This window comes from Epinephelus lanceolatus, chromosome 7 (genome assembly GCF_041903045.1).
Source record: "Epinephelus lanceolatus isolate andai-2023 chromosome 7, ASM4190304v1, whole genome shotgun sequence".
Lineage (NCBI taxonomy): Eukaryota > Metazoa > Chordata > Actinopteri > Perciformes > Serranidae > Epinephelus > Epinephelus lanceolatus.
The window spans coordinates 30,174,298-30,201,213 of NC_135740.1; positions in this window are offsets into that span (position 1 = coordinate 30,174,298).

The following is a 26,916-nucleotide window of genomic DNA, read 5'->3' on the forward strand; positions in this document are numbered from 1 at the left end:
ATAAAATAATGGAGCTACAATGACGTCACCCATTGGTTTGTGGATTTCCATTTTGAAGCCTTGAGTTCGCTATTTTGACCGTTGCTATCTTGTGTTTTTGGAGCCAGAAGTGACCATATTTGGGCGAGGGGTGAGGGGTGGAGCCCACTGAGAAGCTGAGAATACTATCAGCAGTAAACCTGTCACTCAAAGTTGGCTACCAATAATTATGCATAATTTTAAGCCCTTAGAAAATGTATACAGATGAGTTATATAAAATTCATTCCCATACAGTTTTCATGAATGGGGAAATTGGCTTTAGAAGCTGTAAACATGTTTATTTTAAAATGGGGGTCTATGGGAATTGACTGGCCCTGGAGGTAGCACCTTGGTTTCTGCAAACCATGGATATGTAACATTTATACATTATTATATAGTAGATAAGATGGAACTTTGTGTTTAAACAATGTTGTGGTGAACATATGGTTAAGTTTAGGCACAAAAACCACTTGGTTATGGTCAGAATCAACACTGGAAATGCTGCCCATGTCGAGTTAACACTGACCACTGTTTGTTGTTATCAAACAGTGGTCTGCAGCTTGGCAGCAGTCTCACCTAGGTGTCACCCCATCCAGGTGTAGGGGAAGTCAGCTCATATGCATGTAATCAGAAGTACTTAACCTTAAAAGTGTTGACATGATACATATGAAACCTACAAATGTAACGTATCTGTGGTTTGCACAAATATACAATGCCAATATTTCCTTTGGCAACTGGGCTGAATGAACAGCTACACGTTCGTACTGTAGCCTGTAGACAGCACACACAGGGGGAACACACAGATGTCTGCCAACGCACTGAACAAAATAACAAAAGCAATGTCACTTTACATAAACATGTAACTTGGACCGAGACACAAATGAGAACGTTAAGCCATAACCACAGCAATGGCAATAACAACTCGCCCAAAGAATAAATGTCCACTTTACTGAATTAGACAATAAAACCACAAGAAATCACTGAGCTCACTGTTGCACTGCAAACAGAGAACGATACGAATGCTGGACGAGGAAGACATTTATGTGAGTGAAAGAAAGTTCAAGGCAAGAATCAAATTTTGTAGCCTCTTCCATCTGTGTGCTTTTCAGGTTAATCTAAAGGATGACAGAAATGCCGAACAATAAAGAGCCCCAAGGCAGTAATTTTGAGAATGAAATCCAGACTGCCTCTTTTAAACACCTGTTTATGATATTATTGATGTTCTTTACTTATATCCTCTGAACAAAGCAAATATCTATATACTCACCACTGCTCCGAATGTGAATGAAGGTTTACTTTGTGTCAAGGTTTAATGATAAACGAAAGAAAAATGGCGTCAGGTATGAAAACGCTCCCCACAGTTTAAACTAAAAAAGCTAAATTCAAGGAGACTGCTAAACAGTAATATGTAAGAGCTCCTTCAATGCATTAGCTTTTCTTTTTGTTTGCTTCTCTTATCCTCTGGTACTCTTTGGTTTAAAGTCATTCTCAGACCACCCAATTCATTTGAAGTTGCTAATGACAGAGTCGGCCTAATGCAGAGATACAAAGTCTGTATTAGCCTTTATTCTACTAGTTTTGTACAGACAGTGTATTTTTTTCCAGAGGGCTTCCTTTGTTAAGTTTTTCTAACAACCTTAATCATGATTTTTTTTGTTTTGTTTTTGTCCATACTTAAATTTAAACAGACATCTAATTCTGTGCTCCACAATAATATTCAAACAACTTGTGATTTTAATCAATTATTTAGGTTGATTTTATTCAGTTTGAGTTTCTTTAGCTTGCATTAGACTCATGAATGTTGACTGCTAGCAAAATATTTGGTGCTGTATCTTGTTTAAGATGGTGAGATGGTCTAAATTTTACTGTCCAGTACAGTTGTAGATATTTATGTAGCTTTGAATGTACAAATAAAACCCCAGTATAGTGTTTCACACCAGTGAAAGACACCCTTTGTACGGACAAAGAAAGCTGATGAAACAGAAGCTAACCCAGACATGACTTCAGCTCTGTATAGGTGTAAAGAATTAGTATGCTGTCTATACTGTTTCAGCGCTTTCACTACCTCTTGTGGTAGATTAAAGGGGAGACCACTCTGTCATCCCATTCCACGATCGTACCTTACGTACAGCACGGAAAGGCGGCATAAGGGTGCAATGTTCCTGCCTTGAATAAGCAGTGTAAAAGGGGCTTGTGCCTATACATGTCTATGCTTCTTATCTAGTTTAATGGGGAACACCACCTGAATTGAAAATTCCAGTATCTTATTTCCATGGCCTTGGAAAGTTTCGCTCAAAGCCAGAAACCACACAGTAAGAACATGGGTACAGAACATGTACTCATATACTCAGAACATTCCCCTGGGTGTTCTCAGTGTCATCTAGACATCTTTTTCAATTCATTGTCTATAGAGCTGCTCTAGACTTTATACCCCATGACATCACAATTTTGAGTTTTAGCCTTGTAGTTTTTGGATTTGGGAGAGAGATGTTTATGTTGACTAATATTGGACTGCCTTAGACCAACTGAATAACATACAGTACAGGCCAAAAGTTTGGACACACCTTCTCATTCAATACGTTTTCTTTATTTTCATGACTATTTACATTGTAGATTCTCACTGAAGGCATCAAAACTATGAATGAACACATGTGGAGTTATGTACTTAACAAAAAAAAAGGTGAAATAACTGAAAACATGTTTTATATTCTAGTTTCTTCAAAATAGCCACCCTTTGCTCTGATTACTGCTTTGCACACTCTTGGCATTCTCTCCATGAGCTTCAAGAGGTAGTCACCTGAAATGGTTTCCACTTCACAGGTGTGCCTTATCAGGGTTAATTAGTGGAATTTCTTGCTTTATCAATGGGGTTGGGACCATCAGTTGTGTTGTGCAGAAGTCAGGTTAATACACAGCCGACAGCCCTATTGGACAACTGTTAAAATTCATATTATGGCAAGAACCAATCAGCTAACTAAAGAAAAACGAGTGGCCATCATTACTTTAAGAAATGAAGGTCAGTCAGTCTGGAAAATTGCAAAAACTTTAAATGTGTCCCCAAGTGGAGTCGCAAAAACCATCAAGCGCTACAACGAAACTGGCACACATGAGGACCGACCCAGGAAAGGAAGACCAAGAGTCACCTCTGCTTCTGAGGATAAGTTCATCCGAGTCACCAGCCTCAGAAATGGCAAGTTAACAGCAGCTCAGATCAGAGACCAGATGAATGCCACACAGAGTTCTAGCAGCAGACCCATCTCTAGAACAACTGTTAAGAGGAGACTGCGCCAATCAGGCCTTCATGGTCAAATAGCTGCTAGGAAACCACTGCTAAGGAGAGGCAACAAGCAGAAGAGATTTGTTTGGGCCAAGAAACACAAGGAATGGACATTAGACCAGTGGAAATCTGTGCTTTGGTCTGATGAGTCCAAATTTGAGATCTTTGGTTCCAACCGCCGTGTCTTTGTGAGACGCAGAAAAGGTGAACGGATGGATTCCACAAGCCTGGTTCCCACTGTGAAGCATGGAGGAGGAGGTGTGATGGTGTGGGGGTGTTTTGCTGGTGACACTGTTGGGGATTTATTCAAAATTGAAGGCACACTGAACCAGCATGGCTACCACAGCATCCTGCAGCGCATCCCATCCGGTTTGCGTTTAGTTGGACGATCATTTATTTTTCAACAGGACAATGACCCCAAACACACCTCCAGGCTGTGTAAGGGCTATTTGACCAAGAAGGAGAGTGATGGAGTGCTGCGGCAGATGACCTGGCCTCCACAGTCACCGGACCTGAACCCAATCGAGATGGTTTGGGGTGAGCTGGACCGCAGAGTGAAGGCAAAGGGGCCAACAAGTGCTAAACACCTCTGGGAACTCCTTCAAGACTGTTGGAAAACCATTTCAGGTGACTACCTCTTGAAGCTCATGGAGAGAATGCCAAGAGTGTGCAAAGCAGTAATCAGAGCAAAGGGTGGCTATTTTGAAGAAACTAGAATATAAAACATGTTTTCAGTTATTTCACCTTTTTTTGTTAAGTACATAACTCCACATGTGTTCATTCATAGTTTTGATGCCTTCGGTGAGAATCTACAATGTAAATAGTCATGAAAATAAAGAAAACGCATTGAATGAGAAGGTGTGTCCAAACTTTTGGCCTGTACTGTATATGAATTTTAAAAATGGATGTAGTTCCCCTTTAATGTCTAAGGAGTGTATGTGGGTTCTTAACTGTTTTTGGATGGGTGTTAAAATGCATTTTAATGTAATTTCATAAGGAAATGTGATAAAATTGCTTTGCCTTGCCTTTTCTAGTGTGAATTCACTACATAATTAAAAAACCTGGTTAGAACTGGGCCATCAGCAAAGTTACACAGCGTGTAGTCTATAAAGGACTCAAAAAGTTCAGAAGAGCCTGGAGAGGGCCCTCGAGCATCTGTCGATTTAACTGTGGGTCAGTCCTCAGCCCTTGTAGACTTATCATGAACAGACTCCAAGTGTGCAAGTCTGTGAGGGTGAATACTGGGAGTAGGCCAGAGAGCCTGTGAGCACACAGCTCTATCAGCCCACAGCAAGGCTGAATATTGTTAGTTAGCCCACAGTAATCAGCCCTATATTGTACCGCCCATTGGGATTTCTCCTGATACTCCTGATTAACAATCTGCCACCGGGCTTTCATCAATATTAACATGTTGTTGGGAAATATAAAAAGCCACTAGACGCTGTACTTTAACCACTCAAACAAAACCTGATACTGTATATTATGTGGTTACTGTGTGATTGCATGTATTACACAGGGTTTTATTTTATTTTTTGACATACTTTGAAAAGCCAACACATAGTTTTTCACCTCAGGAAAAGTGAGCAAGCCAAATATCATGTCCTTGACAGATAGATATCCTGACAGACAGCTAGACAAACAGAGAGTCAAACAGAGCAACGGTTGGACCCTAAGTGCAGCTCTGCAACTCTTTCACACAACAACACTGACACTAACATGATGTATTACTGAATACTAACATTCCCTTTCTATTTCTTCCTCACTTCCCTCGTGGCCACCCACTGACCCTGAGTGTTTAGCCGCCTCAGACAACAGCGTTTCAAGAGGAATTCAATCTGTCCAGGCTTTCAAGGAAGACACCAGGTTGTCAAAGCATCTCTCTCCATAGTGGATAAGGGGGCACTCAACGCCCCGAGCAATTCACACGCATCCTCCTGCCAGCTTTCCCCTACCAGGATAGGGGTATGAGAGTTTAGTCATATAGCTGCAGAGGATCCTTGTCAATTTAAATAGGACAGCACACTGAGGTACACTTCAACCACACAACACGATTCATCATCCACAGTGTTAACCCCCCACTGTCACATTCATGCTGGCCAGATAATGAAGCATTTTGTCATTGGGAATGAGTGTGCACTCATTCAGAAAAGTCTCTGTAATGTTGCAGAGGCATGAAATAGCTTTTGATGAGAGAGGTGCGTTATGGGTTTAAATTGACATAATTGAATCTAACTTATGGAACGGACTGGAGATTAGAATGTGGTTGTTGGTCACCAGGAGGGTAACCAACATTTGTCAACAACCTATTGACAAGAACAAAGGGGAATCCTGGACGCAAGCACACGGTGATTAAGACATGTTTACTCTAAAGTTCAAAACATTGTATTCCCCAAGAATACAGCATAATTTAAAGCAGTGGTTCCCAACTGGTGGGTCGTGGTCCTAAAGTGGGTCACGGGTTCATTCTGAATGGACTGCAAGTGATTTGCAAACATGTCAAGTTTGTAAAAAGCACACTTAATTTTTAAGTACAGTAAATTCTATTTTATTTTAAAGTGCCATGTCCTGCTATAGATGGAGTGACTAATAGGCTACTACTTGACAGTGATGGCAAAGTAGCTGGACGACACAGCTAAACACAAGTATGACACTTAATATATTTAACTGTGTGGACCCCGCACTAATGACTAAGGGGAAATCTGGACACCGTGGCTGGACCAGTTGGGAACCACTGATTTAAAGTAAAGAGATAGCGCATAACGCATCATACTCTGAAAGCCACACCCACCAAAGGGAGAAACAATCAGCTTCACAATATGCAACCAAGGGCTGAAACGGACAAAGGACTACTTTAGTATCCTATCGGACATGAGGAAAGGTCTATTGACAAACTGAATATTACTTGTCTATCTCATTGTCCCTTCTCCTCACCTTATCTTGGAGAAATGATCCCATCGCATAGCCAGAAGTGAAATACTTCGATATACTACTATTTTATCAAATCACCAGAAAATATCATCATTTAACTGAACAAAAATAAAACCAGGCCTTGCTCACCTTAGTTAGCGTCCAACCTCTACAGATTGATCAAATTAGCAAATTTAAAGCAGCTGTGTGGAACTTTACGTTTTCGTTGATTATAGTGCCCCCCTTTGGTCGAAGCGGTATGACACCTACAGCCTGGTGTCGTAAAATTTCGACTGCAACCGGCAAGTACCGCATGCATTTTTTTTGGAGAGCGAGAGGAAAATCATAAATGTTCTGGTGGAGCTCTGAATTTCTTATAAACTGAGGACAACTGCCTGCTGTATATTTGCGTTCATGGTCACAGTCACAGATAATTTTGTGGGGTTTGTTGTAATGTTACTAGACAAAAGCGGTTCATATCAGCTAACGTTACATTTAGCTTGCTTATAACTTCCATGTCGTATATCGTATATATTGAAGTGAAACAACATCTAACAAGTTGCAGCATATTCTCTAAATAAAAACAAAAATTACATACCTGTCTATTAGGAAAAGGGCCAACTCGGGATCAGTTTTAAAACCTTCCAAATCTCTCAGCTCTCTCCACTTGGTGAATGCCCGACCGAGGTTTACACGCGTTTGGGCTCGAGCCCTATCACTGTCCCGTTTAGCCTTCTTCTGTTCTTTTTCTTTTAGATGGTGCTCCTCCTTTATCCGCCATGACATCGAAAGTACAACCAAGTCCTTATAGATACATCTGGTAAAACTGTTATGTGTTCAGCAATGCCCGTTGCGTACCGCTTACTCGAAGAACACTCTCTGTAAACACGGCTCTTCTTCTTCTCTCAATTTATTGGCGGATCGCAAACAACTTCCAGGTGCATACCACCACCTACTGTACAAGAGACTACTCCCTACTACATGTTATTTAGCCTGTTTCTTAAATCCTACTTGAAAACACGGCTCCTCCTTCTTCTGTGGTTTAATGGCTGCAGGCCGCTGCGGGCATGCAGACTTACTTCCGCCTTCGGGTGCCGTATTCTGATTTGCTGATTTTAGCTGTGTCCGACCCGAGCCAGGCTACGCTAAATAGCCATATAGAGAAAGGCTTTTTTGTCGCTGTTGGGTTCAAATAAATATGCGGATCTTCAAGGGGAGGTGATACGAACTAGGGACAGTTTTATGAATCGTAAAAACTTCCGCACAGCTGCTTTAATGTATTTAATAATAATCAAAGCTCATAGCCTCAGCTTTGTAAGTTATATCCCCAATGTAGTATCTACTTTTGTCTTCTTAAAGCCTGAATATTTCTGTTTGGCAGCTTCTAGAAATTTAGATCTGGGTTCCTCACCTTGTTGGCAGTGCATCTCACTTCCATCCTCTACACTCAACTCCGTAGATAGTGAGAAGGGAGTAATGCATGAGTGAATTATTTCAGACACTGCCAAAACCTAAAATCAGCTTTTTGAATGGAAGAATGAAAGGAGAGATGTGGAATTTGGAATATATGTAAAATATCCAACATGACACTTTATCAAAACAATGTCTATGAAACTTTTACAATTTTAAATCACATAAAAATAATGCAGTATACCTCAAATTAAAAAAATATTATGCCAATAACGTTATCTTAAATGACCAAATGGTGACGGTCAGAATATGATATCCAACTTATTCTAAACTACATGAATATTACCAACCTTGAAACACACACATTCCTCCATATGTATACAAATAAAAGTACTACCAACATTTGCAAATAACTAACAGTAAAGTTTATATATCTGCCCCCCTGCCAGTATGCTGAATTCACTCATTCATCACTTTGTATGTTTATAACAGTCAATAGCTTACGGCTTACTAATCATTATTTTGTGCATGTTCATTAAGTTCTGCATCTATAAAATGTGACGCATTGTTAGCAAAAGGACTTTACATGCAATGGACTCAAATAAACTGGCAGACAGTAAACTATACAGAACACTAATAGTATATATGGAATGATTTCAAACAAAGCCTGTTTAAAGGGATACTTTGCTGATTTTCAACCAGCTCTGTACCAATACAATGTGTGTAGTATGTGTAAATGAACTGTGGAAAACTTCCCTCCATCTAACCAGTGCCTTGATATCCCTTCTTGCCCACTGGTGAAGTTGCAGCTGTTGCTCAAACTACAGGTTATACTTCCACATTTTGTATTGCCCGCTATCCAAGCCACCACCGCGGATACAAAGAGTATAGAAGCAGATCAAGAGACAGACCCACTCGGACCAAAATCCGATAAAACAGTAAAACTAGGCAGAGCTGAGCAAATATGTAAGTACTTATATCAAGACTGTGTTTCTGAGTTGCCTATTTCTCACCTCAAATGTTTTCAGGAACATATTTTAGCTGACTGTTATTCTGTAAAAGAACAAGATCATTTCTTGCCAGCCGGCTGCCATTATTACAAACGGACGTGGTCGCATTATGTCATCCACCAACAGGAGCAGGTTTTTTTGGTCTGGTGCAGCACAGTGCATTCTGGTAGTTGTAGGTTTTTTTCCCTCCTGAGCAATAGTGTCCTTTTTCGCTGTTTTCTCTGGTTCTGTGGCACCAATTTCAAAAGTATTTACGTCTTTCTACTGCATAGACATCCTAGCTTTATCATAAGGCCATCTTTCCAGCAGTGAAATATTTCTTTAACTATACATAGGCCTACTGTGCAACAGAACAGTCCCAGCCAATACAGAGGGTGAAAAACAGTTTGATCAATAATGATAGTAAAAAGCAAGAATCTTGTAGAGGAATAAAAATTCATGATAAGGCAGGTGGAGAGAGACAAGGGGGAAAGTGGAAATAGGGAATGAAGAATCAGAGATAAAGAGCATGACAGATGAATAGGTTGGATATCCTATATACTGGGAGAGAAGTGCTGAACACATCCAACAAGAGATCCCAGGAACATGGCAGCAGTCGTGGTCCAACAGTTCCCATTAAGCCAAGGTGTGTGGGATGAGAAGTGAAATGCAGGGAGGACTTGCTGTCATTCTTACTCATTTCAAAAGTATATCAGCAAACCCACAGCAGGTCCCCACAGCCAGTGTTTGGAATAGGAAGTATCTTTACCATTACATAGCAGCTGGGTCCCAGAGCACACTGAAACTAAAGTCTTAACAGAGACAGAGATGTAGTGTTTTAGAGTTACACAGCACACTGAGTGGCCAATATGATTCACCCGCCACCAACAATAAAAACTGAGCTGCTGAGTTGACCTTTAAGTCTATTGTGAGCTTATTTCACTGTAATTTGGTTGTTAAAATAACATTATTGTCACTTAGTGTTGTGGCTTCTGTTCTGCTGAGGAGGCCTTAATAGAGCCAGTGGTGCAGCTTTGTCTTGTAGCTGGTGGCTTCCAAACGTTATTGTTTTTCTGAAGCACTTTCTAAGTTCAATTCAACACAATTCAATAACGGCATTCATCCCTAGTGGGGTAATTAAAAAGTACATACAGCAGAGCACAGACACAAAAATCTCAATAAAACACGCACAATGAAGTAATACGATGAGCAGATAAAGAGCATGAAAGTACGCTAAACATACTTTTGTGTAGTTTTGGGGCTGTTTTGGGATACAGATACAGAGGGGAAACCTTACTGCTACTCTACAAAATTAGAACAATAGTGCGTTCAGTGCGTGTCCAAAAAGTTTGACTACCAGAGTATAAAATTACCCGGATCTTCTGCATCATTGGGCCCATAGAGCAAGTGCACTAGAGACATTCGTCAGCCGAGCAACTGACTTCTTATTTAACACAAATGGATCAAATCCCAATTGTGGAACAAGTCATTTCATGGGGGTTGTAATGTTAAAAAAAAGTTATCCACCAATTGAAAGACATCTCTTTTAACAATTTCAATGAGAAAAAGTCTTTTTGGGCCCCATGGCATCACGTCACAGACCCAGAGCTGCAATTCCACTGTTTGGCCACTATGTCAAATTGACTCCAAAGTTCAGCGTTGTTCCCTGGAGCTTGGGTTTGACTCACTTTTGGAGCCCACCTCAAGTGCCCATTAGAGGAACTGGAGGCTTTTGCACTTTCTTGTTGACTTCATTTTTTTAACCCCAGGGGTTGGTGCTCAGTTGAAATGCAGATGGCAAGCCAAACATCAAGAGTTCAACCTCACTGATTCTGATGGCTGAATGGGGCAAAATCCCTGCAGTCAGGTTCAAAATCTTTTGGAATTACTTCCCAGAAAAATGGAGGCTATTCCAGCAGCACATTAATGCCTGTGGTTGTCGACATTTGACAGTCAATCATAAATTGATTTAAATCTGTCTGGAGCCATGAAACATATTAAGCCCCATTTCCACCAAACACTTTCGGTATGGTACCTCTGGAGTCAAAAGTAACCCTTCGGACATGGTTCCTGGACCCAAGTGTTTCCATGTGGGCGGGGTTGTTGTCACTCACTGCTCCGTCCAGCATTCACTGTATTTCCTCATTACCGGTGACACAGATGGAAGTCTGCACCCTGTTTATTGTCCACAGAACGAGGCTGCACGCCGACATTTTCAGAACAAAATAAAACAGACTGCAGTGAGATTCTCTCTCAATGGGATATTTAAAAATAGCAGGTTTATGCATTCAGTCCTTCTCAGGCAAGCTCAGGGGTTTAGTGTTGCTGGAGCCCACAGGATCAACGCTCCGCAATGCTTTTTGTTTTTGAGGATAATCCTCAAAACCAGCCACAACCCAGCCCTGAGCAGAGTGAGTGCTGTTAACCAATCAGCAGACTGCAGTGTTCACAGCTCCACCTTTTAGTACCAGTGTGTGCTAGGTACCCCAACAGAGGGGGGACTAAAAAGGAGACAGTACGGAACGGTTCCATTGGTACCATTCACAACTTTACACAGTGGAAACACAAACAACTGGAGAATGGGAGAATCAGTTTAGTTTAAAATGTTGCAAAAAACAACAACCATTATTTACTTCCAAATTATTTTTTGTCAAAGCCACAGGGAGCCACTGGAGAGGGGCGAAATAGCTGCATGTGGTTTTGGAGCTGCAGGTTGCCTATCCATGCCTTAACTCATCCATCACCATCATCGGGTCAAAATCCGGTTCATTACCAAATACCTGAACTAATGATTTTCCCATCAGCCCCAGCTGTGCTCTGTGTTCAGTGCTAATTAGTAAATGTTAGTATACTAACGTGCTCAACAAAGATGATGGCCATGGTAAACGTGTTAGCATTGTGCCTGGGAGCAGAAGCAAAGAGCTGCTAATGGGCTGTAGACTCAAGTGTGAAAATCACCTTTCCAGATTCAGCTTCAATCAGTTCTTGCAGTTGCCAAGTTGTCAACCTTACCATGCAGCAGAAATGCAGAATAATCAGAGACGGCAAACCCAATACAAAAAGCAGAATCCATCTACACAATAAACCTCGCAGAAACATTTTATCCAGAACATATGTGAAGCATTAAATGGGAACCTCTGAACTGCCATCATTCAAACAAACATGATGTAGCACCTTATCAACAGCAGAACTTATCTACAGATCTGTCTTGAAGAGCTCATCTGTTTTCTTCACCTTTCCTGTCAACAAGAGTCAGAGTGCTGGCACAGAGTTGAATAAATATCTGTCCACCCCAGCATTACAGCTTGGTGCCCAGCAGAGGTGGCGAGCCACGCAGAGTGGCCGTCTCTGAGCATGTCCTCTCCATTTCTGTGTCCTTGCTGCCACCCTGCCCTCACATTGCTGTCACTCTTTTATTCATATCCAAGCATGGCTGAGACTCAGCCATAGGTAACTAGACAGTCGAGTTTCTTAGCACTGCTGAGGCCATATAGTAGGTGCAGCAGGGGTTTGCCCTCAGGGGACAGGAGCTAATGAATAATGGCAGTATGATGCACACACTAATATGGATGGCTGCAGTGTGGATCAGAATCATAACCCTTGTAGTGTCAGTGTTGTACTTTCCACATGAAGCTACAGGATGCGCAGCAGAAAGTTTATTCCAGCAGTGATGCAGTGAGTGGAGGGCAGCGTGAGTCTTGTTATGAGCACTATATCTTAAAATGTAAACGCATGCTCTGTGCAATGAGAGAAATATGCTTCTCCAGAGTGAAATGATTATGTGAGGCCCATGGCTGGTAAAAATGTAGAGGCACAAGTGTTGAATGTTTCCACCCACCTGCAGCTCCTGTGAGCCGGTGAGCTTGTTGTGCTTTGATGCTTGGTTTTCTACTTTGGGAAGTTTTTGGTTTTTTACTTAGTTTCTCATTTAACCACAAACACAATATTACCCTAACCTTCGCATTACCTTTTCATGAGACAAACAGGTAAATTGTTGTGCCTGATTGGCGCTATTGTCACATAATCAGTGACACAATCATCACATAATTCTTATCTGAAACAAGTAATTTGTGTTTCTTGGTGCTAATTTCCCTACATTTTATAAGGCTGTGTGATTATACCTCAATTTTCGGGCAAAGACATTTTGAGAAGGGACCTCTGCCAACTATCTCCAAAAGTTGTCATACACTTTGCATGTTGGTAACATCACTGAACATTCAAGTGCATTAAGGATAATGGAAGCATTAAAACTTCACTGAATTAGAGCCTGTTTGCACCTGCCATTATCATGCGTTGCAGTGGTCCAAACCAGGGCTGCACAATTATTGAATTTTAATCATGATCATTATTTTGGCTTCCCACACTTAAACAAACACAATCGACTGTGATATTGACGTTTAAAATGCACGCTCCACTCATAGAAAACTCTGCTGCACATAAAATCAAGCGCTTCCTAAACTAACAGCAAGCCTCCACTTTTAAAGAGCCATCATGCTGTTGTACGCACAACCCGCAATGGCAGTCTGTGAGAAACTTTCCTAAATGTTGCCACTGCAGATTATAGTGCAGCTCTTTCTCGCACTTTCAAAACAGAGAAACAGAAACCCACTACAACTGAATTCCCACTGCTGTGTCTCCTGCCTGTGCCACACCTAATGCACAGCGCAAGAGGAGATGGGAGAGACCCTGCACTGATTGCGGAGATTATATATTTCTCTCTTTTTACCTGATGGCCTGATTAAGTCGGTTGCTTTTTAGAAAGAGAGTTGCTAAGAAGCTATGCCAAGTTGGCAACACTGGTGATTTGACTGTGTACATAGGATTTTGGTTTCCAGTTGTACAGCACAGCTTGTAATATTTCATGTGTGCAGTTGTTGCTTCAGTCATCGCCTCAGTCCCACATGCCTCTGGGAATATGTTGACAGGCCCTGGCTCTGCTGCAATACTTTGCCTGAACTTTGAACGATTTCAGTTTCCAAATGGGAGGACATTATACGCTGCCCATGTATCCAGTCAGACGTGAAGTTTTTGCCCCTGAGTGTCTGGCGACTGGGGCTCTCCAGAGGGTTAAGTGTTGAGATTACTTGCAGGCCATCTTCTCTGGTAATGAACCCTGTCTGGGTACCAAGATGTAGCTGAAGGGGCGCAGTCGCCAAAAGAAGCCTCCTCCTGCTGATTGCCTGTCTTAAATAGCTTTTTTTCCCCGCTGCGAGACACAACCACTAAACTTTACAGCTCCTTATGAATAATTATGATGACACCTTGTGTTATTGCAGTGGCTGATAGTCCGTCTTTGATATCATGGACAATAAATATGACCATTAAATCTGTTTTCTCCCACATTAAAAGTGCCCCTGATACACAACGATTGAATAACAATTTAACTGGGCAACAGAGGTAAATTAGTGTTGCCAAGCCCGCTGTGTGGCTGAACCCCACCTGTCGCCTCTCCTTTTAACTCTCATTTAAGGATTTTCACCTAAAGAGTTTTCTCCTGCATGGCTTTGTGAACCTCTCCCTCTATGTACAACCTCCATGTAAGCTTCTGGAAGATGTTGCCCTCAGGCACTGTTCCAGTATCAGCTCACCCTGCCCACATCCCTCCATTAACCATCAGTAAGACCATTTTAAGGTCTCCTTTTCTGTCTGTCTGTGCTCTGCATACATAGACGTCCTTAAAACGCACCTTTATTGAGCTAAAAAGGGGTTTTAAGGTGAGTTCTAACAACGCACTCCACAAACCTTGACACTGGCAAACCCCTCACGTCAGCATTATTCATTCCTATACTGTAAAAGCCATTAGATGTAATTGCATTTTTTATGAAGCTCCCATAGAAGTGTGCAGTGTTTAATCAATGGGAAGCCTTTCATTTTTAGGTGAGGTCATGGGCTTTGTGTGAGGTTGTCTTACAATCCTCCTTGAGGGGTCATGCAGGTCTATTACCCTCCAGGTCAGCATCACGCCACACCCTGATGATCACGCTCAGAAAGTGGAGGAGGATTCTTTTCTCTGAGACCCCCTATATGGTCTTATAATCACCCACTGAGCAGCTGTAATGGGCTTTCTGTTGACTGTGGTAGATTGTTATCTCGCTCAGTGTGATGGGTTACAACATGCTTCACTATCTCAAGACCATATTGACCCGAGTGGATGGGGTTAATGCTGAATTTTGTTTTATTGTTCTAAATCAGGACTTAGAAGGAAAAAAAATAATTCTTAATGCTATAGGATCACAATTATCCCCAATGACATCGCTATGATCCTCTGGAACAACAAACCAAAGCATGGCAGTGAGAAGTGTACAGCATAGCTACATCATAAATATTTACTACCCATGTCCAAGGGCGTAGGAAGCAAGGAGAACACAGGGGACACATCCGCCTCAGTGTTAAAGAGGATTAAGTTGTCCCCTGCAAAAATCCAAAACAAAACAAAAAAGTGTTGCACGAATCAAGTTAGCTGGGCTTTGATGGTGGCATCCTTTTCCTCTTAATAAATGCAGAAAGACTAATGTTCTAATGAAGCTGCACTAATCTGTATTATTTACATTAGAGATGGTTCACATGAAAATGTGTCATGTCAAAGATGCTAGTGGTTTCGCAGAGTCGTCCAGTGCTGATCTTCTTGTCTGGCAATAGCTTTTCTCTGTAAGCCCTTCTTAGGGCCCGGACACATGCCACATTTTACACCCTCAAATCTGTTCTCAATGTACATGCACAAAAGGTGCCCTTAAAAGCGAGAGCAAATGTGAAGAAGTGTTTCTGCTGCCATCCTTACCCAGATGTTCCCGCTTGGCTAACAAATTTTACATAGTGATGAGATTTTTAAATTGCTTTTCTCAGCTTGAGGAAAGTTTTTCAAATATAAAACCATCATGAACCAAAAAAGTCAAATTAGAAAGAGTCAGAGATGGGACCAAGTCACACATGTGCAAGTCTCAAGTAAGTCTCAAGTCTTAACCTTCAAGTCTCAAGTAAGTCCCAAGTCATTTTTTCTTGGGCAAGTCAAGTCAAGTCAAGTCAAGTCACAGGTTATGTCAAGTCAAGTCAAGTCAAGTCAAGTCCTGTAATAGGTCAAGTCAAGTCCAAGTCAAGTCACCTTATTATTGTAATTTTACCTGCAGAATCTGATCTTAATAAAGTGAAAAGACAAGATATAAGTAACTGTCAGTAAACACTGACTTCATCGCTGCAATGTTTTCTTTGCAGGGACGCCCCCCAGGCGTGCACGCACGCACGCACACACACACACACACACACTAACCATGGCAGCGGCCAAAATCACCCATTTAGCTCATTTAACCCTGTGTTGCTCGTTCATAAAACGTACAGCTGGTCTTGTGATGAACCGGTCGGAATGTTCGCTCACGTTTTCTGGGGTTAATGTTAGGAAATAAATTAAAAAACAAGTTCCACCAAACCGACCCACCCCGCCACCCCACCCCACCCCACCCCTGTATCGCATCAAGCTAACGTTAGCAACGTTAGCTAACTACCGACTAACCAGATAATATTAGCTAACTGACAAGCACTTACTGGGCAGAATGGCTCTTCAAATGACGAACAAAGTTTGAAGTTGTCACCTGGCTGTCCGAGATGTTTATGCTGCATGTCTCGCACTGTGCTGTTCGTCTTTTGCCGTAATAATGGTAATTCCGAAAGCCGAAGACGATGACTCTCGGTACCTCTCCCACTGTTGATGCCTATCTGATATAAGAGGGCCTGTTTCTCCAATAAACACGTAAGGTACGTAGAGAGGGCATGACTGATTGACAGGGTAGTGATCCAATCATGACAACGCCATTCTCAGCCTGCGCTCCTACCGGGTAATTGTCATTATTTTTTAAATTCAATTATTAATTTTATATTCTAACCGAAAACATGATGTGAATAACACTCAAGTCATTCAAGTCATCGTGTCTCAAGTCAAGTCAAGTCCAGAGTCTTTAACTTCCAAGTCCGAGTCGAGTCTCAAGTCTTTTATTTTTTGTCAAGTCAAGTCACAAGTCATCAAAACAGCGACTCGAGTCGACTCAAGTCCAAGTCACAATGACTTGAGTCCCCATCTCTGGAAAGAGTCATAATTGACCTTGTTTGCAATTCAAGGTGTCCTGTCAGCAGTTTTACAGATGTCTCTTTTTACAATGGTGGTCTATGGGGAAAATGCATCTGGGCTGCGGGAGATTTTTTTGCTGCAATACCCTGAGTGGCCACTGGGAAAATTGGACACAAGGCTGACCAGCTTTCCTGCCTAACAGTAGCACGCACTGTATGTCATGTGACAATGAACACCCAACCACTGCCGGCAGATATCTTTTCTTAAAATATCATACTACAGTGCTGTTTACGGTCACTTAGCAACATCAGGCACTACCTGCCTCCAATTTCTTTAGAGTTGGTACAAGAGATGCACCCAGCACCCAACCAAGAGGTTTTACTGGCGGTAAAAGACATAGCATGTGTATAAGCCTTTAGACCACTGATTCGGTGTTCCAGTCTAATTTAGCAGGAAGGTGTTTTCAGCTAAACAGCTCCATTACACTAAATCTACACTTCCTGTTTACCACCAAAACGCAGACAGACAAAGTTAGTGACTAGCTGTTTGACAAAGTGGAGCATTTAGCAGCTAAAGGGCCAATTATTTTCCTCAGAGGTTGGTGGAGACCAAAACAGAGCTAAAAGTAGAGTGAAAGTTGGACTTAAGCCCCTTTAACACTGCCTGTTCTAAGCGGGAATATTGCACCGTTACGTGGCCTCGCCATTCTGTATTTAAGATACAATTGTAGACTGAGGAGGTCTCACCTTTAAGCCACCACTGGAGGTAGTAACAATGCCAAAACGGTGTCTGTATAAACAGGACAGCTGGCTCCTTACCCTTAGAGGAGAAGAAAACATCAGCCGCCATATAACAGAGACGTTAGTGATTATTATTGCCATGTTATGTCTTTGTTGTTGTTTGGAAAGCGCTGCAGATGTGTATGTTATACGTCACATTAGAGACTGATGCTGTTGTGTTTCATGTCACACTTGTTTTGATTCTACAATGCTGCCATACAGTCCCTGCAGTGTATAATCAAACACTGGAGCAGAATAATGCTGCCATTGTTTGGTTCTGTGTAAAAATGCAAAGGAGGCATATAGAAGGGACTTCATAGCAGCCCTATAGCACAGTCTTTGTGGAGAGGGGTTTAAATTCATGAAGTGGCCAGACACACATCTCCAAATGAATGCAAATGTGTCTCCCGGATGTATAAACAAGCATCTGTTTGCTCAGACATTTACCATAACAGCTCAGCATCCATAGGAATTACATTCATATTGGAAGCTACCACACCTCACAAATTATGCACTATGCCAACAGTCTGTGCCAATGCAGACAGCTGAATGCGCTTTATGGAGCAGAAGTAATGTTGAATGGTGGAAGGGCGTGTAACATGTGGGGGCACAAAGTTTGTCTCCTGTTAGAGCTGCAATTAGTGTTTACTTTTTTTTTCGGCAACCATAAACATAATCTCTAATCTCCCTAAAAGTGTTTTAGTTGCCTTGCTCATCTTAACCAGAACTTATTTGCATAACCACCATCGTTCCCTAACCGTATCCATATTATGGTTGTCAAGTGCATATATTGTATAAACCGACGATTTTCAAAACAGTCACTGAATATCGAGGTGCTTGTTTAGAGGGCGCCCTCCAAATGACCAAAAATAAGAATGAATACATCCACTTTTCAAAAGGTGCCAATGCAAACCATTTAAAAGCTATTACATGATATGTGATTTGGCCACAAGTGCTAAGTGTTACAACCTGAATCATTAGCTAGAGACAGCAAACATTCACCACTTGATAAGTGTAAAGTGGGATTCAAGTAAGTGCCACTGCCAAACCATCTGTACTGTACTTATTTTTTCACACTTGGTTTTAGCACCACTCCGCAGTACCTAATGGCCACATCCCCCACATATGCAGGAGAAATATGTCAGTAAACCACTTATTGTTAATATTAGTTTTCCTTGCAAACAGCACAGAGCTCACTCACAGTGTCCATTGTCCATATTTGCAATACAACAGCAAGGCATTTTAAATCACTCATGGTCGCAGCGTAATATGAACAAGAGCTTGATTTATGCAGAACACAGGCAGCCTCCTCAACCCCAGAGAGAGAGAGAAAACAAGCAAGTGTGAAGTGCTTGTCCAGATTCCAGGAATTAGCTGCCCAATATCAGTCATCTGCCTCCTCCACAGCACGTAATAGAATGACTGAACAAGATCTAGGAAGAGTGTTGTTACAGTATGTGTTGGATTAATGCAGGCCTGAGACAGCCTCCTCCTCACCAGATGAGGGCAGAGAGAGGGGTGTGGAATAATGTGATCTAATTGCAAATGAAAACTGTTGAACTAGAGACAACTTCGAAACAAGCAGAAGACTTTCTTTAGTCTTTTTCAAGTTTTCGTCATTTTTAACCACGATTCAAATGCGTCTGACCAGACGAGTAGGAGGGCCCTGATTTGATCAGATTGAGTAAACAACTCCCACCATCACACACACCCACACGCACACAGACACACACACACAGCCAATGTTTGTCCCTGCTTTCAAGTCATTTCTAATGGGATGTTAAAACCAAGTAAATACACATAAGACTTATTTTTGAAAGTAAACAGGGGAACACAAGGATGCTTCTGATGCGGTTTGATGAATTTTTCTATTTATGTAAACTGCAATATTAATTATGTCTCCCAGGAGCATCATGTATTAATGTGTCTAAGATCACTCCCTCATTCACTCATGAACTACCTCCCCTAAATATAATACACACTCAATAGTTTACTCTAGAGTGAGCAGCATTGAGATTTCTGGCACTTCACTGTTATTTTATGTGAATAATTACAGTTCAGAATGAGCTTTATTGGCCATGTTAACTTGAGAGGTTAGTATAGGTTTGGAACATGAAAAAGCCGATAGCCAATAAATTGGCCAATATTCCCCAATAAAGATCATGTTTTCACCTAAAACACCCACATTTGGTGGTATAAAAGCCCCTGGAAATGCAGGTAAGGTCAGTGAAAAACACCTAGGGTAAACGCTCCCATGTGCTGCTAAAACACCCAGGTTTGATACCACACACACCAGTGGAAACTAGGGTTGCACGATATATAGAGCCGATAAATTATCGGCCGATAATGGGACTTTTTGAACTATTATGCATTATTCCGATAATTAAAATTATAGCCAATAATACAAAGCCAGACTGCTCTGATTGACTTAACAAGGGCAGCATCTACGCACCCTGACACAGTGGTTTGATGGTACATGTATCTCCACCTAAACTTGGTTCGCGAGCCTCCAATAAGCACAGAGAAGAAGAAGAACAACGTCTGCAGCACGCTGTCTAGAAGGCAAAACATGTCATGGTGTGGATGTCTTTCACAGTTTTAGAGGAAGACAACAGGATTACGCTGAGGATCTGATCTCCGACTGCCCGACACAGGTTAGACACAGTGCTGAAGGGCCGTCTCCAGGGTGTTAGCACGAGCTAATCAGCAGCAGCAGCGGCTTACATCCAACACCAAGATTTTAAAAGACTTGACTCTGTTGATGTAAACTTGTTAATAACCGCTAGCTATGTTGTTACAGTTAGTGAGTATTTGTGTCGTAACCTCTCTGGCTGTGTGTGTGTGTGAGACACAGCCACTTGTTTATCTGAGTTGAGCATTGATGTCTAAGGTGTATCAATAGCACATCGCTATTCTACTTGGTAGTTGTAAGCTAGTCTATAGTGGGACGGTGAGACAGTGCCTGGGTGTGTTTATAAAAATGCAGCGTGATGATATAAACATTTCATACACCGGATGTAACGCGGACCTGCCGATGTTCATACTAGTCAACCGTCACTGTTTGTCTCTGTTAGTAGAGACTCCACTCTGCAGTGTAGTTTTTACACTTCACTGATACACTAGAGAATTACACAGTAACACTGGGCTTCATAACCCCCTCTCTCTTACTGTTAACTATAAATTTAATACTGATTAAAGTCATTTTACTTTCACACCTTTGTATTTATTATGTTCATCTGTAGTGTAGGGTTATGTGGGGGTAGGGGCATTCAGGGTAGGCCATTCGACAATACCCCAGAAAATCGCCCTCTTTTCAACAGCCTAATGTTGGCAGGTATGGAAGAGTCAGATTGTTGATTGTTGTGTTAGTAATGGTGATGTTGGTTTGATTTGGTTAGGTCGGAGCTATGGAATATTAAATCATCCATATTTTCTCACTACATCTTAGCCTTTCTTACCCCCAGGTGTACATAAACTACAGGTTAAACACTTTTTGTTAAATCCAAAAATGTGAAATTATCAGTTATCGGCCATGACAAGCAGGTAATAATCAGTTATTGGTAGAAAAAATCCACACTGGTGCATCTCTAGTGGGAATGCCATGATGTGTCTGCGAAAAAACACCCAGGTTCAGTGGCTCAAACAGCATTGGGAAACACTGGTAGAAACACAACATCGCCAAAAACAACTAGTGCTGTTGTTTGTTGGTCTGGGATAGTGGTCTGCAGCTTGGCAGCCGTCTCGCCTGGGTCTCACGCCAACCGCCATCCCCTGCACCTCCCAGTGACAAAATCATCTTAAATAATATATCACTTTAGAAATGATGACAAATGTAACATATGTTTGCAGAAACATACAATGCCAACATTTTCTTCTGGCTACTGGGTTGATATTTAAAAAATAGTGTGACAAAAATATATAGTTTACAGGCACATGTTCTTAGAGTTACAGGGTTATTGAATGTACAATGATTAAGTGTCATTAAATGACAAAATGCACAGATGAATTGTCTGCAGAAAGTGGTTTACATGCCATGGACGACATTTTTCCTCCCATTTTGGGTATTTTTAGGACACTGGTGCATAAATTTCACACTCAGAATTTGGAGGCTTAAATAAAATGACAGTGGGTAGATATAGTTTGCAATATATTAAACAGGAAGTGATTCTGGACACAGCCCTAGACTATTTCCAAGAGGGGAAAAACTACAAATAAAAAATAAATTCTACATCTATCAACCTCAACTTCTCTCCTTCAAAGGCAGCCCATATGAAAGAGGGGCAATCCTACTACACATTTCATTTTGGACACCCACACACACACATACCCACACTCGCAGACATTTTCCAATTCATACACAGATTTCTTGCCATGTGGGATTTACAGTCCTTCTCTTATGCTTACTTTCTAATGTCTAAATCCAATCATGGCTGTCATGTTGAATTTGAAATGAGCTGCTCCTTATCAGAGCATTGCACCCACCTCCAACCTGAACCTGTCAGGAGTCTGGCTGAGGACAAACAGATGCCAGCTAACCTTGTCCTTGTGCTAACCGTGCTAGCTGCCACTAAAGCACATTGTTACAAGACTTCCTGGGGGCTGTTTCTTCCACAAATCACCAGGTTATTGTCCCCCTACGTCCGTCATATGTTTTCTAGTGCTTCCTCTTTTACACTCAGGTCCTTGAAATGCCAGAGTTCAGTGGGAACCATGGAGGAGCCAAGCTAAATGTGGCTGAGTTATGTTGACAGATACATGGCTCCCTCAGTTCCCTCTGCAGCCTACGGCATCCCACGCCACTGCCCCACAAAGCAGAGTGACATTTCTAGATGGATGATATTTAGGAGTTTTATTTTGAGGAATGAAATTAGCCAAGGTTAAAGAAAGAAAACCTAATGCAATCAGGGCATTGATTTTCAGGAAGAAAATGTCTATGAAGGGATCGATTGGTAGCAATAAAGGAAGACCATAAATAAGGGATCTTACAGCGCTAGAGCTCTAACAATACTGCATTACTGTCCTTTGATTTTCAGTTAAGAAATGCAGCGTTCAGACGAAGGAAGGCTCTTTGAACAGAGGCTCTGTTTTATAAAAAAATAACATTTTTCCACACAGTTTGTCCAAGTTCATACCTGTGGTGAATCAGACAGTTCAGCATTTTACTTGAATGCTTAAGTCATCATTCCCTCTGCAGCAAAACACTATATTCATCTGTCACCTTGTAAGGAACAAGCTCAACCACCAGAAAATTACTACCTGTCCCTCTGAGTCTTTACGTCCCTGTTTTTGCTCCTATGGAATAAGATTTGAGGAGAGCAATGTTGTATCTAAAGCTGTATGAATAAATATGATGACAGCTGATGGATTTAAAAGAATAGCGGCTGAAAGCATTTGGCTGCCTTTCTTGTTGCCTGCTATTCCTTTAATGTACAGTATTACATTTTGTCTTGTTTGTTTCAACTGCATAAAACATGCAATCTTAACTGGAAAGTGGGAGTTTTACAGGACTATTTCTTGACTGTTTGTAGTGATGTCCTGTCGTAGTGATGAGAAAACCCATTTTTTAAAGTAACCCAGCTTGTTTTGTTCACCCCCACATGGACAACTCTTGGTTCTGTGATTTTTTTATTCAGATCCAACTGACCAGCCAGGAGATGTGCGTGTTTGCTATGTTCCACAAGCTCTCTTGACTGCTTGGGTCTCATAAATAGATGAATAAACAACTCTATTCAATGCAACAATCATACTAACACACACACAAAATAGCTGACATGAACACACCATTTCAATCTTTCAGCCTAAATCTGCACCTTGGTAGTTACTGCTCACTGCTTTGGGTATATGCTTAGCTACTGGGTTACAGTATGTGTCCACGGGGGCATTTTGGGGCATGAAGGAATGTGCCACTTCCCAGCGTTGGATGTTTGATGGCCGTGCCACTAGGTGCATGGGCTGTCTGCACCCAAATTTCAAACCAGACCAACACGGCGGCTCATCTGGACACTTTCAACAGTTCACGGAAATGTGTTCCTGAAAACATTTCAGGGGAGAAATAATAAAGTCATGCAGTTACTGAATTTGTCTTAATTTCAGATTGACAATGATTAGTATAAAATATTTTGGGAGTTTACAGAGGTAGCAAGTCATGCTGGACACCCCTGATTTACATAAAGTAGCCTACATTCAACTTTATGCAAATATAAGAGCAGCCACCATGTGTCTGGAAATGCAACACAGCCCTACCAGAATGCACTGCACGACTGCTTACACAGACAATGCAAGTGAAGCATTGAAATGACAGATCCTGTGGACACTCTGTGTCGGATGTTGATCTGGATTTTGTGTCGGGATGCACAGATTGTGAAATTGGCAGTAGCCAATGTTTTTATATTGTTTTTGTTTTGTTTCTGTGGCAGCGGAACAAATAAACAAACAAATATTCACTATAAAAAAAAACTCTTTTTATTGTAATTAAGCCTTTTATTACACTACCTTTGAATGGGCAGAAATCCAACTACACAGATTGATTAAACAACCTTTAATATATCCTCTTACATAAAAAAACTTTTTTTTTTTTACTGAACATAGTATATCATAATTCCCTCGCTAATATCTGTTTTATATTGCTGTGAAAACATCAACAAATTCCTCCTTGAAACAGCTGTATTTAGTTAAGTTTCTCGCCAAAAACTACATTTTCAGGATAACATTTGAACACATCATGAGAACGTTATAATTTACCTCCCCTGAATACTTATACTCAACAAAATGTAACTCAATGCAACCTCCTTGAGCTGGTAGTTGTGGCAATCAGCTGATAACAGCTAACATTAACCAGCTCTCCTTCTGCCGATGTCAACATGGATTTATTGTTCACAATGTAGCATTTTCTGGGAAAAAAAATAGGTACGTCATCTGACACAATGATAGTGAGTTTACTGTGTCTTTTATCCTAACAGTGGCCCGAGGAAGAGCCCAAACATGTTTTTTATTGTCACTGGGACAATAAAGCCCTGCTTTTTAGCCCGCGCAAAATTGTTACGACACAACAGAAAAACATCATCCACTGCCATCAGTGAATTTCATCTTGTTTGCCGATAGGCCGATTGCAGTCAACAAGGCGAATATCAGCTGATAGATGTTCGGCCAATATATCGGTGCATTTCTACTTTTGTGCACAACTAATGCACCATACAGAGGCACAACTTTGGATTTACTTCTTCTTGAGAATCGAATCAACTTGTCCCTCTTTAAGAGTCAAAAAGAACGACTCATTTGTAAATCTTTTTTTTTTTCTTAAAGATATTTTTTGGGGCTTTTTAGCCTTTAATGCAGCATGCAGCAAAGGGCCACAGGCTGGAGTCGAACCCGGGCCACTGCAGCAAGAGCCTTGTACATGGGCGCCTGCTCTACCACTAATCCACCGACGCCCCAACTCATTTGTAAATCTAACATCACTGTCCTGTAGCCTCATCATCACCAATCAGCAGACACGTCAAGAAGACACTGCACCCAGATCAGGAAATGGCTCTCCACATTAACCCTCCAGAAAAACTTGAACCTGATTTTTACACTTTGCCTCTTGCACAGATTAAACTTATATTATACTAAGATTATACTAAGGTTGTGTTTATATTTACTTTATTTATGTGTAAGAATACAGGCACAAGGTATTTACGCCAGATATGGTGCCATGAGGCAGTTTAGCGCACATGGCAAAAGAAGATTATGGACGTCATGTGTGAAAGACGACATGAAGTTTGTGTTGGTTTGGATTGTAATAAGTTTTTGACCATGTTATGGAGTGTTGAAGTGTAACCACAGATGAAATGTAAGACTTGGAGTACTGTTTTGATTTCTTTTTTGTATTCTCAATAAACCTCATTCAACTTTTTCCCTGCCCTATGTGAGTACTGTGAATCTTCACAAAAGGAACAGGAACACGGGTCAAAACTGGGACACCTTGCAGACTAAGTGGCCGAGGAGCTTTGGTATGTTGAAACAGCCACTATAGGTGGATTTTGTTATCTTTAAACGGACCCAGGCTAACCATTTCCCCTTGCTTTCAGTCTTACTGATAAGCTAAGCTAACCGTCTCCCAGCTCCAGCCTCATACAGTATTTAATGTACAGATATTAGAGTGGTTCAATAATCTCATCTCTTCTCAGCAAAAGAGTAAGTAACTGTACTTCCCAAAAGCTTTTCATTAAGCTTTAAACAATAACTACTCTGTATTTACTACATTGTGTGTCACATGAGTTCATCTAAGTGATACATCTGTAATTTAAATATCCTATTTACCGTGAGGAAATATCTGACTTATAAATAGGCCCTGGTAGCAGATTTACATATTAATGTCACACTTCAAAGTCTTCTGCTATCAGTGAGAAGTGAGATAGACATAAAGCATGAAATAACCCTTCTATGACTGAAGGCCCAATGAGATCCACATCAATAGGCTTCTTTCATTTAAATAAGAAATACATCGCAAGCAAAGTACGAATGGTGGTTATTCCACGCCCCTGAGCCAGACATCTCGAGAAGAATAGACTCCTTCCACTGCCAATTCAGTAAAGCCTGCACAGCAAATTTCACACAACCATTTTGCGCTCTGCTGATAAAACACTTTGAAAGCCCAATGACACAGACAATGCCTTCAGATAGGAAAAAGCCACGTTTTGTCCCCCATCCCTTTTCATCAATGTCCCAAATACAACCAAGCCTAACAGGGAAGTGGAACAGAAATACCCTACAAGACTCCAACACCCACACACACTTCAAACACATCGCCTGGCGTTCATAGCTCAAGTAGACCTACTATAAACCTGACTGTGATTTGCTCCGTAGCTGACTGAGCATTACTGTTCTGAGCGCTATCTGTGATGAGGTCTGTGTGAAGGGGATCTGGCACAATGGCACTAGAACTCTGCACCTGTCGCCCTCTCATCCACGCCCCACTCAATTTCCGTCAATGAATGATGCTCACTTCATTTCCATGTCCCACTCAGGCTCTTTATTGATGAATAAAAAGACATCGCTGGTGAATAAAAGATTGCTTTTATTGCCTCACGCAGGAGAAAATGAGATGGATTATTGAGTCAGGATCTCGTAAATTACATCAGGCCCCCACCTCATTGGGTTTAACTGATCTTACGGAGGGGTCTGCCTTAGTTTGGATTAAGATTTCACATCAGCGTCATCATCGACACCGCTGGAGAACAGAGTCAACTCACAAACCCTGGTGGGCAGACCTTTTCCCCTGGTAGCCTGTCTGAGGACCGATAGAAAAGGTTTCTCAGTTAAAAGGCACTTTGGGAAGTTGTCTCTGACCGCCGTCTGCTCCTCTCGACACCCAAAGGCTCATTAAAACCTGTAAGCTGTTCGGTGAAAACAGCAATGAAATGGGGAAAGTGAAGTCTTATTCTTTTTACTGAGCCACCACCGTTCAATAAACCCCTCCCCCAAGCAGTGACTGTCTAA